General features: G+C 45.9%; 1 protein-coding gene and 1 pseudogene across 8 annotated transcripts in view; one reads left to right on the forward strand and one right to left on the reverse strand.

Annotated features, from left to right (window-relative positions):
• Positions 1-17,328, forward strand: part of LARGE1 (LARGE xylosyl- and glucuronyltransferase 1) — a 548,382-nt gene that overhangs the window by 334,181 nt on the left and 196,873 nt on the right. The gene's annotated exons all lie outside the window — the stretch shown is intronic.
• On the reverse strand, positions 10,526-10,875 carry LOC112831482 (non-histone chromosomal protein HMG-14 pseudogene; annotated as a pseudogene).

Here is a 17,328-nt window from a genome sequence, read left to right on the forward strand (position 1 = left end):
GTATGCAATTATAATTGATGAGCTTCTCCACCTTGAAAAAATGGGTTTCTCGGGATTGTGAAGACTAAAGAACTTCACAAATGCAAATATTGATAAGAGTACCTCACACTTAGTAGACAGTCAATAAATTATCTACTATATTAATATTGGAAATTGTGTGATATTTGACCTTCTAAAACCCACAGTTTGAAGGAGAAGAAAGGAGGTACATTAATTACTCTATGCAAAGATCTGTTGCTAGAACTTTTTTTTTTATTCTTTCAACAGCTGGAGATTGATATTAATATTCTGATTTTACAGAGCAGAAGATTTGGGGGACCCTTAAAGATTAAGCTCTTTGTTCAAGTCCAGAAATCTGTTTAATTTATTGTTTCCTTTACTCTTAGAAAACTAGAACTTTCCATCTCCTGGACTTCCTTCTGTTCTCTTTGTATACTAATTAATCAAATACTCAACCTACCATTCAGTTAAAAAAATACAGCAGACATGGTGCTGGGAATGCAGAGATAGAGTCACAGACTTGTTCCCATGCAGCTGTTTGCTCAAGTCCAGAAATATCTTGACACCAAGGTTGATGTCTGTTCTGCTTTTCCATACGGGAAACCCACTTCTGCCTAGACCGCCTAGCCCTGCCGGGGGTGGGCTGTGACTTGTCTTTGAGGAACACTAGTTCATTCTTCTTCCTCTTTCTCCCAGGCTTTGTCTCTCATTTTTCCCTCTCGCAACTTTTGTTCCTTTCAGCCACATGGCCAGTCACTCTCTTTTTGTGTTGGCACCTCCCTTTAGTGGGGTCAGCATCTGGGCAGATGGTTGTACCTTCCCCAGAGGAGCCAGGGGACCTCGGCCTCAGTGGTACTCAGAATCAGGGTCAGAAGGTGTCAATGGCAGATTGTGGGCCATGTTAGTGGCCAGTAGTGGTTCAAGAGAGCTGGCACTCATCTTTGAGTGGGTCTCTGAGCTGCTCCCCATCCCGGTACCACTCATCAAGAAAGAGTCATCTCCGGATTGATGTCCCTGAGGACAGATCTCCTCTGCCCATGCTCTGTGCTCCTACTGTATCACCTACTTGGGCCTTTGAAACCCCTGCCACATGATAGTGTCATTGTCACTGAGCCAGTGTTGTTCATTGTGTGTTCTGAGGACCACCAGCCCAGACACGTATAGGGCTTCCTTGGGAAAACAGATTGCCAAGTCTGGTCCCCAGACCTACTAGGATTTGGCTCCCCAGACCTACTAGGATTTGGCCACATTTTTACCCAACTTCACTGGACAGATGGATGCAATCTTGGGGCCATGCTTTGAGAAGTGCTCCACTTGACTGTGAGCTGCATGGGAGCAAGTGTGTGACTGTTACCTTTGAAGCCCCAGCACCTCGCCTGATTATTTTTTAATTGAATGGTGGGCTAATTGGCTATTTGATTAATTGGTATACAAAGAGAAGTTCAAGAAATGCAAAGTTCTAGTTTTCCAAGAGTAAAGGAAAACAGAGTAAATCAGTTGCCCTGAAAGATTAGAATGGCCTTTGCAATTTAAGGACTTGTGTTTGGTGTTGTCTGTGTGAGCTCTTCCCAGGGCTCCATTGTGACTGCACTCCTTGGATCTTGTGTTCTGCAGAATTTTAATGTCAAGCCAGACCCTTAGTCAGAGAACCTAACTGTTATGTGAATAGACGCCTGCCCTGGATTTATGCATCTGACAAATGCTTCTAGACCCTAAGCCCAGTTTGGGCATTACCTTCTCCCAAGGTCCATCCTTTTTTCTCTCCAAACCAAGCAGGGTCCATCTCTCCTTTACTTAAGTGCCATCTGTTTCTAGAACCGGCCTCTTTAAGAGCTTTACCTTGTCGTTACTTAAAATGGCTCCGATCTCCCTTATTAGACTAGAAGCTCTCGAAGACTGAGAACTTCATGTGCTGTGTACATAGTAGGCACATAAATCTTTCTGGAATAAATGGTTAATGAAGTGACCAGGTTCTCGAGCCAGCTCTGCTTCTTAGGAACTGTCTGACTTCATCTCCCTACGTCTGATTTTCCTGAGTATCAGAAAATGAATAATTAAGCAGTGGATCGTGCTGTTGAACGGAGGAGGTACTAAAAGATGGACTTGGGGCTCTTTATTATCATTTATAACAGAGAGAGCAATTACTTTAGCTCATCTTCCAAAGTTGGAAAGATATTCGTTAACTTTGCTTTGACTTATTTCCCCTAGTAGTAATTTATTTTTAGCAGACATTAATTTACCGGATCTTTATTTTATTGGATAAGCCCATATCTTTTTCTTTTTCTTTTCTTTTTTTTTTTTTGCAGTTTTATTAAGGTATAGTTCATATGCCACAAAATTTACCCTTTTAAAGTATGAGTTCAGTGATTTTTAGTATATTCAAACATTCAAAGAGTTGTGCAACTGTTAATACTTTTTAATGTTAGAACATTTTAATCACACCAAAATAGATACTTCACAGGCTTTAGGGGTCAAACTCCCCATCATTCTCTACCCCACCAGCTCATGGCAACCAGTAGCCTACTTAATGCATCTAGAATGTGGCTATTCTGTTTCATATAAGTAGCTTTGTATATTATGTGATCTTTTGTGGCTTCTCTCACTTAACCGTATTTCTCAGGGCTCATCCATGTTGTGATGTGTATCAGTACGCCATTCCGTTGTACCGGCCATGTCCTATTCCACTGAATGGATATGCTGCATTTTTTAAGGCGTTCATCAGCTGATAGACATTGGGGTTGTTTCCACTTTTTGCCTATTAGGAATAATGCTGCTGTGGATATTTGCATGCCTAGTTTTTGCGTGCACATGTATTTTCAGTTCTCTTGGGAATATCCTCTTCGAAGTGAACTGGAAATGCTGGGTCATATGATGAGTCCATGTTTGACATTTTAAGGGACTGCCAAACTGTTTTCCAAAATGACTATACCATTTGCAAGCCTGTATCTTAGATTTAGCCATTCATGTGCTAAGAATACCAATGCCCTGTGTCTTCACTGAAAGCCAGCTAATCAGACAGGTAAGATATAAGTGGTGAATGTAGAGCAAAGAACCACAGAGTCTTCCTATCACTGCAGCCACGCTGGGTCCCGGTTCAGACACAGCCGACCCAGTGTGCTGAGTAAAGACACAGAGGATCCAGGGCTTAGGGGTCTCCTAGGGACAGATGAAGTTGTTTAGCCATGAAGCAAAGGCATGATGGTATCTAAGAGGTAAATTTCCATGTATGGCACCTGCATCCTAATCCTGCATCCCATTATCACTTGCATTTGTCTTCCTTTCTTTCCAGTGACATGCAGCAGGATTTGCTGGAGAGGCTGTTTCCCGAAGCTCTCAGCTTCCATCTCTCTTTCTATGTACAGTAGTTCAAGATTCGTAAGACCTCCAGTCTCTTACCAGAGGTCACACCTTACACACTGCAAATGGTGCCGATACCGAGGCCCCGAGGTGGCCGCGGAATTCGCGCAGCAGACTGTGTTTTCTGGGCCTCTGTGTTGAAGTAGCAAGCAGAGCCTGTTCTTGCCGGCAGGTCGAGGGTCCCTCTGTTGTGATGGCAGACCAAGTAACAAGACCTTTGCAGAACGGGGTCAGCTCTGACTCGCATCCTCCTTCCTCCCTGCCCTAATTATGACTTGTCTCAATGGAGGTGGGACTTTCATCTTTATGACAACAACACATTCTCTAATGGAAAGATTCTAAACAAAAGATTAACAAGCATTTAGGCCCTTCCTAAACCAGAAGGTCTGTTTACTAAATCGATGAATGCAGAACCATCTCAGTGGTAGCAGCCTTACTGCATTTCAGACCAGATTCTCTGGAGTCCCTCTTGCCAGGTTTCTTTGCCACCACAAACTACCTCTGCCGAGCAGAGATAAATTCCCCATGGATACACTGGAAGAGAAAGGGCTCTCTGGACCTTGCCTTCTCACAGTGGGCTGAGCTTGACTCATGGCTTTGGTTTGACTTGAGGGTTTGGGGTTGGTTTGTCTGTCTGTTTGTTTGTTTGTTTGTTTTGCTCTACCTTGTGATTTTTGGTAGACCAATGACCCCAGCCAACCAGGGAGGAGGAAGTGGCTTTTTCAGACCTCCGGGGGTCCGGGTGGGGGGAGTGGTGTGACACCCATATTGGAATGAGAGCTCAGCTTGACTGCAAGATGTTATGTGGCCCTCGGATTGAGTGAGGAGTTCCCCCTGTTCGGTAAACAAATTTTATATCTGACCCTATATTTGAAGCATTAGAGAAGATTTTATACGACAATGGGCGTGCAAAGAAAAATAAGTAGATTAGAAAGGAAATGGTATGAGCCGTTGCTGGGGGTGGGGGAGCGCAAGGGAGTAGCCACAGTTTTTAAAGGGACGGCATTAGAGGGGTGTTTGTGGTGATGGGACAGTTCCGGAGCCCTATTGCTGGGGTAGTTTCATGAATCTCCGTATACGATAAAGTAATATGGAGCTGTACACACAGTGTACCGACGTCACTGTCCTGGTTTGGATATTGTGCACTCCTTATCTAAGCTGTCACCGTGGGGGAGACTGTGTGAAGGGTACATGGGACCTCTTGCAACTTCCTGTGCATCTATAATCATTTCAAAATCAAAAGTTCCTTTTTTTTTTTTTTTTTTTTTGGGGGGAGAAAAAGGAAATAGTAATGCAGAGAAAAAGGAAATGATGTGATAGATAGGGCAAATAATGGCCTAGCGTCTAACTAGGCTTAGCACTCTATTAATAGACTTCGGACAAATGGTGTCATTTCAAACAGGGAGGCAGCCACGGGTGGCTAGCTTAGTGTCCATCATCAAGATTCCCCAAGAGGAAAATGTTTGTGACTCAGGCCACACGCAAAGGGTTAATCTCAAAATTGTATGCCAAGAACTCCCAGAAATTAATATGAAAAAGACCAACAACCATGGTCAAAGAACACAAATACATGGCTCACAGAGGAGGAAATACAAATGGTTCTTAAACGTAAAAAAAGACTCAACTTCTCTCTCAAAAATCAAAAAAAAAAGCAGTGCAAATAAAGACTGTATTGAGATGCCATTTTTAAAATCTCAGATTCGTGAAAATCTGTAAGTTTGGTAACACATTCTGTGGGTGATGCGTTGGGAAAGCAATCCTCTCAGGCTTTGCTGGTGGGAGCACAGACGGTGACTCGGCAGAACTGACAAAATTCATGAAACAGAGAAAATACATTTTGTCCTTCCACCGTGATACAGTTATAGCTGGAACATGGCGAAGCAGCTAAGGGCTACACTTCCTAGCTCCCCTTTCAGACACATTGCTACAACTCTCCAGTAGGATGTGAATAGGAAAACTGCCTGCATATGCGTGTGTGTGTGCGCACGCGCGCATTTCCAAACATGACGGCACGTTCTTTCCCTCCCTGTGTGCATGCTCTGAACCGTGACTTTGCGGCCCCTCCCATCAGGAGGAGGAGTCTGCCTTCACTTCCTGAACCTGGGCCACCCTTGGCACTACTTCCGGCCCATGGGATAGGAGCAAACACAACAGGAGCGGAGACCTGAAAGTGCTTGAGCTTTAGGGCTCAGCTTGCTCGTGGAGGCCATCTGCCATGATGTGAACGCACGGGGGCTAGCCTGCCAGTGGATGAGTGACCCGTGCAAAGAGAAGCCCCTGGCGGCTGAGCTGCCCTGTGAGGGCTGTCAAGGCCATCCTACGGTAGCCAGCCCCAGCCGATCCACCAGCTGACTCCAGATGCTGAACAAGCTCAGCCAAGAGATGGTCCACACCGAACCTGAACCAGACAGCCTGCCTGAGTCAGGCCAAATGGTCCACCTGCACTTTTAAGCCCCTGCGTTTTGGGGTGATTTGTGATGTGGCAGTGCTGAAACAGTGCTCTACTTCTGAGACAAGGTGTCTAAGAACCACCCATGCCCTGCCATGCCCTCTCTCCACCATCCTGTAATCATTCCTGAGATGGCTCGTCGTGCACTCATAGTCTTCAGTCAGGCAGGCAGTACCAGCAAATACTCATCAAGGCTCCCCCTGCCAAGGGCCAAGGACTCAAAGTCAGATGCCCTGGCTTCAAGGAGCTTGCCCTCCAGCAAGAGATAAATAGAAATGTTTATTTTAGGCACTGGTGAGTGCAATGATGAGAATCAAGTGGGGAGGTTGGTGTGCTTTCCCTCAGTTGACAAGGGGGGAAATAGGACACTTAGCACTCAACGCTTGCCTCTCACAAATGAGTGAAGCAAGTCACAAAGTGATGGCTCATGTTCTGTGACTGTAATCCCATGAATTTCTGCCAGGCCGTGTTTCACAGACCAGTACAGAACCCAGTCCAGAAAGATCGAGAAAACCATAGAGAGTCAAGCAAAGCACAACCAGGATTAGGATTCAGACGTGGATGGCAGAAGCCGTCAGGGAGTGTGGACCATGCATCAGCCTAATGCACCTCAGGGGTGGTTTGGGCCTGTGTTCTAGGGAGTGTGAGTCAGAGATAACAGAGCTCAGAAGTGCTTTGTGCTGCAGAGAGTCTGAGGGACCTGCATCCCTGTTAGAAATGCAGAAGCCCTTAGGCTATTCCTTGCGTGATGGTGGGACCCAGGGAACTTCGCTTTGTCACCCCCACGTGTGTGGCTCAGGTTCATGGCAGTTTAAGAATGGCTGGAATTGATGGACAAGTGATCCCTTACAAGAGAGACAAGCCTCTCTCCAAGAGAAAGCCAGCCGGAGCAACTTGTTAGCCCAAGGAAGAGAAAATGCTCTTTAAATAAATACCAAGAAGAAACAAATCCCCCTTTCCTTAAGAACACAACTTGCAAATGCTCTCTTTTATGTCCAACATTGAGAACACAGTGTGGGCTAGTGATGGAGCCACCCCGATCAGGCCTCTGAAGGGTTGAGTTGTTTCTTTTTTTCTTCCTGCCCCTCTCCTTGTTCTTCACGTCTAAAATTATCTTTCTCCTTTTACTTAAATGATAGCCTTCAGTAGAGCAGTAGAAGATGTAAAAATAGCAATGGTTTAGAAGAAATCTGGGAAGGAATCACCAATTTTTTTTTTCATGTAAGAAGTAAGGTCCTCAGGAGTAGGGAATGGGGGAGCCTAGAGTCTGGTATGGAACCTGGAAGAGCTGCCCAGAGCCCCTGCAAGGTCTGGCGGGTGCTTCATTTTATCTGCACAGGTAACCTGCTTCAGGACCCGGAGCCTAAGGTGAGTTTTAGGGCTAACAGTGCCCCCTTCTGGTGTGAGTGGTTTTTAGCGTCTCTCTTGCAAATCCGGGGCCAAGTGGAGAGCTTTCCCTGTGTCTGGAGTGGAGCCCGTGCCTTAGCCATTCTCCTCCCAGAGCCCCCCGGTCTCTTTGGGCTGAGCCCCTCGTGGGGGGGTACACGTGTCCTCCTGACATGTGGGCAGCTCAGGGGCCTGCAGGTTTTTTAAGAGCTCACTTTGCGAAGGAGATTTTCATTCAGCAACTTAAGTATGTCTGTGGAATTTAGTTCTTCCTGCAGAAAACCAAAGCCTCTTTTGTGGTGTCTGGTGGCAGCAAGTGAAACCTTTTATTTTCCTGTTCTGAAAAATCATTACAACCAGCTGCTAAATGGAATTTCTGTTTGTGTGTCTGTGTCTTGCTAGATGTATCAGCTTGTGATCAGAATGTAGGCCTTTGTCCAGTGCCCACAGCCCTGTGCCTCCCTCTGTCCCAGCACTCTCTTTACTGTGGACCGTAGGCCTCATTTCTCACGCATTAGCCCCTATCCTAGTGAACTGTCCATGGCCTACCGACCTGGGAGGGCCCCTCTGGGTACAACTTATGTGGGATACTGTTACGGTCAACACCAGTGGAAAGGGGCCCACAGGCCAGGGTTCAAGTCCTGAGCCTGCCCCTTACTGGCTGTGGGACTTTGGGCAGGTGATCTAACTTATTTGGGCCTTGGTCTCCTCATAGGTAAGATGGGGACTATGATAAGAGAATCTGAGTTAGATTTCCTGTGAGAATCCGGTAAGTTAACATGCGTGTTGTGTTTCACACAGTGATTAGCATCAGGTGCTCAGTGCATATCCACCATTATTCCAGCTCCTTTGCTGAAGGCCTAAAGTTATCCTGTGGTTGTGTTCTTGGCTGTATTTCCTCAAGTCCTATCCTGAATCCCATGGCCTTGGGTAAGAGCGAGCCCCGAATAACAGAAAAGTCTGTAGGGAGTGCAGCTATCTAAAGATAGCAAGCAATGTGAACTTCTAGTTAATTCCATGTAAAGCCTCCAGGACCTAATTGCTAGGTCCAATTTTGTGGCCTGATTTTTCTAGAGGAAGCTACTGTGACTGACCCAAATCTACCCCTTCCTTCTTAGGGCATGTTGTGTCTGATGACACAAGAGGGAAGGGCTGGGCCAGTTCCTGGCCATGCACCCCATTCCCGAGTTGGGGGCTCTTACCTGGGGTCCACAGAGAGCTGATGACGGTTCTCACACCACCTCACAAGGTGTGTGCAGAACTGTTCATGTGTTAGGGGCATCTTTCTGTGGCACTGTTACACATGGCTTGTCATTTTCTTAGAGGGAAGCTGTTGCGGAGGTTAGAGCATGTCCCTCATATTCGATGGGTGGTGACAGGGAAGGCAGGAGACCTGGCGGTTTGTGACCACTGCCCAGTGCTTCTTCCTGCAGCAGCTTTGCTCAGAAAGGTAGGGCTCCCTTTTCCGTGGCACACACAAGTTGTATAGCCTCCGGATTCCCAGTCGGTGCTTATTCATGATTCAGGAGAATATGCAGGGGGCAGTGGGGAAGCCACATAACTGCCTTCCAGAACTGGAGATTGTTGTCAGCTCTTTTGAATTATTCACACTCCCCATTCCCTTTATTAATGTAGATGATAGAGTTGCCAGCATTTTGGAGACCCAGGCCCCAACACAAGAGTGTGTGTGTTCTTTTTAAGGCTCCAATAAACATTGAAAAAAAAAATTGATGCTGTCCCCATGGACATTTCTTTGGGATTCTTGTCATTATTGTCTCGTAAGTGGGGGAGGAAGGGGCCTAAGTAGGAAAAAGTGGGGATCAGCTCCCCAGTTATACAGGTGTTGTTCTTGAGGGTAAAGTTGGCCAGTCCTCCATGAATGGTATGTCAGGTAGCAGGACTGACTGTTATTTGTGGAGCCCAGTGCGAAATTACACGTGAGACCCCTTTTTCCAAAACTGTTACGAATTTCGGAATGGTGACGGCAAAGGCGAGGGCCTCCTCGACATGGCTAGACAGGACACAAGACCATGAGGCCAGCCCTGGAGGGCTTCTCCCCCATCCATGCCACACTTTGACCACCTGGACATCTTGCTATGTCTCAGTCACAGCAGACGCACACCTGCCTCTTGGCTTTGTACTTGCTGTTCCTCTGCTGGAAGTCTGTGCCCCCCAGATCACCCTAGAGATCACTTGTTTCCTTTAGGTTTCTGCTAAGATGCCACCTTCGCAGAAGGGCCTTCCCTGACCATCCTTTTCCAAACAGCACTCTCCTTCATGCTCTCCGTGCACCCTTCACAGCAAAAACGTGACTCTCTCCATACATATATTTTATCATTTAGTGCTGTTCTCGCTGCAGGGAAGTGTAAGCTCTTGAAGGGCTGGGACTTGGTTGGTGTTGCTTACTGCCACACTTTGTAAAAGGGCTCACCCTGGACCAGGCACATAGTTGTTGCTCAGTATTTGTGGAGTGCATGGGTGGGAATGTTCTTCGCCATCTGGCGAAGGCAAGCCAGAGGCGAGGTTTCGAGAGAAGGCTGAGACTTTGCTCCTGACGCCGCCTGCTTTTTTTTTTTTCTTAATTGAGATTTTATTGGTTGTTTTGAGGATCAGTACAGACATTTCAATTTGTACACAATTCTTAACGTATGTACCGAAAATCTAAAAAAATCATGTAATTGTGATTCTTTTCTAAAAGTGATGCCAGTGACCTTCCAGCTTAAAATTAGGAGGCAAATTTTCCTTAACAGTGTATCAAGTACCAAGATCTTCAAATTCTGATACATTGTTACATTGTTAAGTGCCATTAATTCACCATTTAATATCATATACACTACATACTCAAATTCTCAATCTTGCACAGCACATTAACAGAGTTACTAGGAAAACCGGACTACCACCGCCAAGATGTTACAGAGTGCACAAGAACTCTGACCGGGAGAGCCAAGATCTAGGAGTGGTTTTCTTTAGGAAACAATTCTACCAAAAATAACATGGGAATAGAAATAATTTAAGATATTCAAGACATAGTAAATGCACGACCAACTCCAAATTGCCATTTAATATGCTTGGTATTATAGGATATAAAAACTACCCCATCTATGGAATGTTGAGCTGACACCCAAGACAGTCAAAGCCTCCCACATTCAATATCCCACTATTTCCTGGTTGTACCAAAATATAAACAACCAGCAAATGATTTCACCTCTTAAAAAAAAAGCATTTACACTTAAAAAATGGGATGAGGTGGGATTTCCTCCTTCTTTAAAATGTTTCTAGAGCTACTAAAAAACTTGCATTTACAAAATAGTCGATAAAAATATTCCTCTGGATTGTACAAGAAGGGCGACAGGGACCGCTGATAAGACATGGTTTATCGTATTAATCAGACTTGGCTTCTTTCTCTCCTGCTTCATCGGAGGCTGGACTCTCCTCATTTTTAGTTTCTGCATTTTCTGCAGGTAAGTCTTTCGTTTCTTGGTTAGCCACCTCAGCCTGTTTTCCCTTTGCTCCCCTTTTCCCCTTTGTTTGCACTTTTTGGTCTGAAGATTTATTCTTTCCTCCCGCCTTTTTTGGCTTCGTTTCCACTTTGCAGGAGCAGGTTTTGCTGACAGCCTCGCCAACCTCCTCTTGGGCTCCTCCTTCGCCGCCCCCTCGGCAGAGCCGACCTTCCTCTCGGGCATCGTGGCGGCGGGGCGGGCGCGTGCCGGGTGCGAGCGGGCCACGGCACACCGAGAGCCTTCGTGAAGCTGGGCTGCCTGGCCTCTGCCAATCCTCCCGCTGCCCAGTCTGCTGCCTGATGCCGCCTACTTTTATCAGCGATCTTCTCAGAAGCATTTCTTCCTCTTGGTCTCAATGATCCTGGGTGCCATTTGCAAGATTCCCTGCCCGTGAAACAGAGAACAGGTCTCGGTGTGTAAGAGGCCAAAGTCATCACTGAGTTTTAAGAATATCTAACACACACTACTTTCTACACTGAGTTAGCAGCTGTTGTGTGGGACGGTTCTGAGGTCAGCTAGGTGAAGCAAGGTGAACTGACTCTTGACTTCAGGGTTCTCAGAGCCCTTTGTGTGCTGATATGCACTCAGTTCCCCAAGCATCTCAGGGACCGTTCCTCCGTGAAGTACACTTTGGGACACCTTGGTATTTTGGCAGATGCACTGGCCCACAGGTCAGGAGGCTGAGCCCCAGTCCTGGACTTAGCACTGTCATCTAGACAGATTATTAAGGAAAGGGACCCCCCCCCTCGACCCTGGGTTCTTCAGTCTATGAAACTAGGGTAGCATTTCTAATCATTGTATTATTGAATGTGTGCTGGGCGAGCCCCATATTCCTGTCCAGCTCCAACATTCTGGAAAAGACAGTCCTGGCTTTCTGTTCTCTGATTGCTGTCAAAACTCATTCATTTATTCATCCAGCCAGCAAATGTGTGCTGAGTGCCTGTCACATGCTGGGGACTCTTCGCACCCCTCAAAAAAGAGCAGTGAAAACAAACCACACCTCTCACTTCTGGAGCTTGCCTTTTCATAGATGTCCAGGATGAGCAACCTGGCATGGAGAGATTTGCTATCTGTCGGGGTCTTGATGCACCGATTAGCACTGGAAAAGCCACTAGTAATGGTGTGAAAGAAGAAACATTTGGGCCCAAAGTCTGGAGACCCGGATTACCATCCAGGCCTCACCACCACCAAGAGTGGCTTTAGATCAAGGGTTTATGCTCTGAAGTCACACCACACCGGGTTCAGTCTCGGCTCTACTGTTTGCTAAGACCTTGAGCAAACAACTTCTCAATATCAGCTTGTTTTCTCATCAGCAGACTAGGGCTACGCACAGCACCTGCCACCAAGGAGATACTGCACACAAAGCACTTAGCCCAGAGCCTGGTTCATGCTGTGCGCATCCATGTTCTCTGAACCCTCCATGAACTTAGGCAAGCCACTTTCTTTGCACTTTGTCCTCTTCTAGAAGATGAAGTGTGTCATCTCTACATAGGTCTGTGTTTCAGACTCAGTTTAAATAGTATTGGAACTGGAATGATGGTCTCTCTTCCCCATGTACACTGGCCAACTGAAATATGGCTGTATGAGAGCTCTGTCTCTGTACCTGGATAGAGATGCATATCATATATATGCACAGAAGTCTGTCTGTATGTACGCATGTGTATCATCCTTTGTGTATGTGGATGTGTAAAGGATCTCAGCTTTTAAGTCTGTACAGCTTTTCTGCGTGTGTCGTTGCAACCTTGAATCAGCATTCCATATGTGGGAGTGCTCCCGGGTCAGAAAAAGAAATTCCTGCCCATTTCCAGTGCAAGGATTCTGTCAATCCTGTTGCAATCCATGGAGATTTTATTCAATCTCCTCTTTTGCATGTGTTGTTTCATTTCTATTCTTCCCTCTGTCCTGGATCTGTCATCATCCTGCTTACCAGTTACTAGTTTCCTCAGGCAGAAGCATCATCTTGCTGCTTGTCTCCATCATCTACAGGCCGATCGTAAGATTCAGGAGCCTGGCCATATAATGGTGTAGAACAGGAATCAGAAAGTGCTTGAGTTGCTCCGTGCTCAAGAATACTCAGATTTCACAAGGGTTAGCCCATTTAGCACACAAAGGAATCCCAGCCAAAATTTAGACATGGGTAGCTTTTCCTATTACCTTGAAATTAGTCTCGATTACCCTTAAATTATTGAAGATTGACTGCCATGCAAAGTGGTTCCTCCTTTCATTAATCTTACTAACTGGCTGCATTTGTTACAAATCTTTTTTTTCCGTAGCCAGCACATGATTCCCTTTCTGCAGAAAGGTTCTTCTCCTGCACTGCCTTTCTCTTACATTCCCTACTCTTCTTGGAGCATTTGATTAATGGTCACACCAGGGCACATCCTGACAGCCGTGCATCCACCTGTGTTTTCCCAGCAAAGCCATCTGGATGCAATGTTTGCATCTTCTGGGATCCTTGGGGGTTGGCACCTTTTTTTTTCCCCAAAAAAAAACTTTGGTCAGGATGATGTAACACATCTGGTTCATGCATTTAAAAAAGAATATAAAAAAGAACAGTGCTTGTGTTCCCCATTATAGAATAAAACCTGTGCATCACAGAATATGTCCGAGACTAGAAAAGATGAGGGGAAGTGACAAATCATACATCTTCTACTATGTAGAGATCACCATTTGATTAGTTACTTCCAATTTTTCTGTACATTTTTAAAGACCGTTGTCTTCCCTCTACATGTAATTCTGATTCTAGCTTTATATTTTCACTTAACATTATTAATCTTTGTAAGTATCACTTTTACCGCCTCAGTAATGTTCCATCTAGTGATAGAGCATCATTTTTATTTTAAGACATTCTCCCTATTTTTGACCAGTTAGGATGTTTCTGATTCTTTGAAGATTTACTTAAGACTTTATTGAATTTCTGTGGCATATGGCATTCCTTCTTTCAGATTCATCTTTCAATATAAATTAGCAGAGTGTGATTTTTGGGTCCACGGGTTTGAATTTTAAGTTCTTAATCTACGTTCTCAGTGTTCTTACAAGGACGTGTCACATTATAGTGCAACGAGTCCTATTGGAGAGAGCCCTAGCAGAAGTAAATGTAATGTTTTAGCTCATAATGAAATTCTGACTTTGATTTTTCTTTCGCAGGACATTTTTGATAAAACAAAAAAAAAAATAGTGGCTTTAAAAAGAATTATTTTAGTTGTGTGACCTGACCACCAACCAAGCAATTAAATGGTTCCCTTTCCTAGGCCTCTGTTTTCCTACCTGTAAAATGAAGAGCTCAGACAAGATGAACCACTATGGTCCCATCCACGTGGGTGGGCAGTCGTTAGAGCTGGACACTTTGACAAAAGCACCTCTTCTGGTGGAGTTGAAGGAGGAGAAGCTGGCCATTAAGTAGAAAAATGACATCCAGTTTCGTGGGGGAAAAGCAACCTTGACATCACTCAGATTTGTCTTAAGCTGGGGTGTGCAAGAAACTGCCTCACGAGATGCATTGGCAGTGGTTAGACACGAGAAGACACACTCCTCATATACACGTTTCCTTCTACCAAGTCCTTTTCCAGGAGGAAGCATTCCATTCCTGCCATGGGGGCTTGCAAACATCCCAGCTTTGGGGGAGTTCATTCTCCAGACTGGAGTCATCCTGTCTTTGTGGGCTGAATCTCAGGGGTGAAACTGCTTAGTGCAGCTAAATCTTGAGAATATCGGGGAACGGTGCTGGTGGAGCTGAAATGCTCTGGGGTTTATGATGCAGAGCTGACTCCCGCTTTGCTCCCTGTTGTAGCACCATGGGTGTCATGTAGAAACGTCTTTACATGCCAGGAAAATACCACCCATGTTGTCTGTGTCGAAGCCTTCAAGTGTCCTTAACAGTCTAAAGGCTACTCAACAAATATTACCACACAGGATGTTAAGCTTCCAGACACCACGTAAGGGCACAAGGAAGCACACACACACAGGTACATCTCGCTGGGTGGCGTCGGCAACGTAACAAAGATGTCGCCATAAAACCTGCAAGCGAAGGTCCCGAGTACAGCTGCCACATGTGGAAACATCTGTCCAAATGGGAGCAAAATCTGGCTGCCCCAGATTGGTCTCATTAGTCATTTAATAGCCCATCAGTAGACCGGGGAGAAAGTCACTTTGTGTGATGGATGGCATGACATGATGGCGCTGTCATGGCATCCGCCACCTTGAGTTGCGTTTACTGGTTGAAGTGCCCGCCCCCCCAGGAGGAGAGCCACGTGCCAATCATCAGAGAGCCCAGGGCACAGTAGCACAGACTTCAGAATCGAAGAACTAAGTCAGTTTGTAACTTCTGTGGGCTTCCAGGGTCTGATCTGTGAACTGTGGGTGATGTCACTCACAGCAGAGGCACCAGCAAGTTGTTGGTGCATCCTCCGGAGCCGGGTGACATGGGTGCGAAGTTTACCTTCACGTTCCGTTAGCACAGTGGTATTGGTCGAGCCGTGGAGCCTCGCTGTGGCTTAGTTCCCTCTCCCGGAAGGTTCTAACTCCCAGGGTTGTTAAGCTGATTAAATAAGTATGTGTCACGTGCTTAGCAGAAACTTGGCACCTAACAGGCATGGTGCACGTGGGTGCTGACGTCACTGCACTGTCACTTCCTTCCAAGGAGGCTGCAGGGTTTAGGACGAATGCCTGCCTACCGCTTGGTGCGTGGGAGGGGTGGGGGGTGTCTTAAGAAGTGGTAGTTGGTGTTCTCATGGTTATATCCTTAACTCCCCACACACTGCCCGCTTATGGCAGTCTGTTGAATGGAATGATGAGCTTTTTCCTCAGGTTCATGGTCCATTAGGTAGGGGCTGGAACTTTTATTATCGCATTGACACATCGTATGTCTATAGGTCTAAAATGTTTATAAAGAGCAGGGTGGGAGGGGAGTCCTAGCAGTGAAGCCCGGGACGTTTTTCTAATGGCCAAGTCGTCATAGCGAGGTGAACCCCAGGTAAGTAAACTTTACTCGTTTTTTCCTTCACTCTGTCTGGGATTCATTCTGTCCAAATGAAAAGCAGAATAGAGAGACTGTAAAATGCCCTGTTAGGTTGTGTGGGGGGCGGGGCAAATCATTTCATTTCTAAAATCCCCATCTTTCCATACTGTCATCCTGTGTGTTAATAAGGCACTGTTCTCCCCTGTGAGGCCGCGCACACGGAGACCTGTGGGGCATTCTGTGGTCTTGAGCAGCCTCCATTTGCAGCAGGTGGGACAGCTAAGGTGCCGCGTTGGCTGAGGTTAGGAGAGAATTGGGGAGGCCAGTGGTTCTCAACTGGTGGCCCCTGGGATCAGCAGCTTCCGCAGCACATGGGAACTTTTAAGCTCTTCACGTCCTTGGGCCCCACCCCAAACCTGCTGAATCAGAATCTCTGGGGGTGGGGCCCAGCAGTCTGTGCTAAATAACCTACAGGTGATTCTGACGCATGGGAAAGTTTGAGACCCCACTGGGTTAAGCTGAACAGTTCAGACGGTTGATACGACTTTTAAGGACAGCCTCAGGCTTGAGACACCTGCTCTTTTTCCTCACTCCCCAAGCAAATATATACCTGTGACCACACAATCAGAGCGGTAAATTGAAGCCAATTAGCAGCTAAGTAACTGCCAGCACTGTCACCAGGGTAGTTGTTAGTAATTAGCACTAATGACTCTAGAGAGGAAAACAGTTGTGGTTCAAAGACATCCCCACCATTTGAATTCACTCTGAGTTTTTCCAACATTTTCCTGCCATGTTTCTCTTTTACATTCAGACACCATCACAGTTGGATGGATGCTTCTCTTGAGACAAGATCACATGAAGCAATAGTATGCAGTGGCGTTCTTTAATGCTTGCCAGGATGCGCTGATTCAGTTGGGGTGTGTGTGAAAGTTGCGAGTCAACCTTTTGGATGCACCTGCGTAATTCCTATGGCGATGTCAGGATGTACATTGTAACTTTCTCTGGGAAGCATAAAGTGATTTATAGGCATGTCAGAAATTGTTGGATGAGCTCACCAAATGACAGTTCGGAGTTTTGTGAGGATAGAACCAAACTCAAGAGAAACCAAGAAAGGATCATTTTCAAATAGAAAGTCAGCTTTGTAAACTTTTGAAAACTTCAGTGTTAACAAGCCTGGATTTTAGGAAACTCTTCCAAGAAATGTTAAAGGACAGAATTCACCTGACCCTCCTGTTAGCTTGTATAAGGAACACAGTGAATGTTGGAAGAGGGAAATGGCTACTTTGGAACCAAGGGGCTCCTTCAGTTTTGCAAGGATCATATTGTGCTTGTTCCTGGTTCCCTGCAGCACCCCGCATGCCTTGCCCGGGAGTGACTCTCCCAGCAGTCTTTAGATGGGTGGATTGAGGTGAGGGACGTTGGATGGAATGGTATCTGATTTCGGCTGTGTGAGATTCTCTTTTCAGTACAAATACTATATGCTCCGCCGTGATCAAAGCTCATCACTGAAAGTTTTTGAAGTTGGCAGATGTTTAGTTGTGTGGGGTCATGTTAATTAGAGGGAGTGTGTTATCAAAGGGAAGCCTGCCCGTTACAGCTTTCTTTTCTTCCCTCAACCCAATGGTGTAAAATTAGGGGAGTTTGTTAAAAACTTGGGGAGGAGGGGAAACTGTGATTTC

The sequence above is a fragment of the Callorhinus ursinus genome, unplaced genomic scaffold, assembly GCF_003265705.2.
Source record: "Callorhinus ursinus isolate GAN/ISIS: 27379988/994484 unplaced genomic scaffold, GSC_fseal_2.0 scaffold14, whole genome shotgun sequence".
NCBI classification, from domain to species: domain Eukaryota; kingdom Metazoa; phylum Chordata; class Mammalia; order Carnivora; family Otariidae; genus Callorhinus; species Callorhinus ursinus.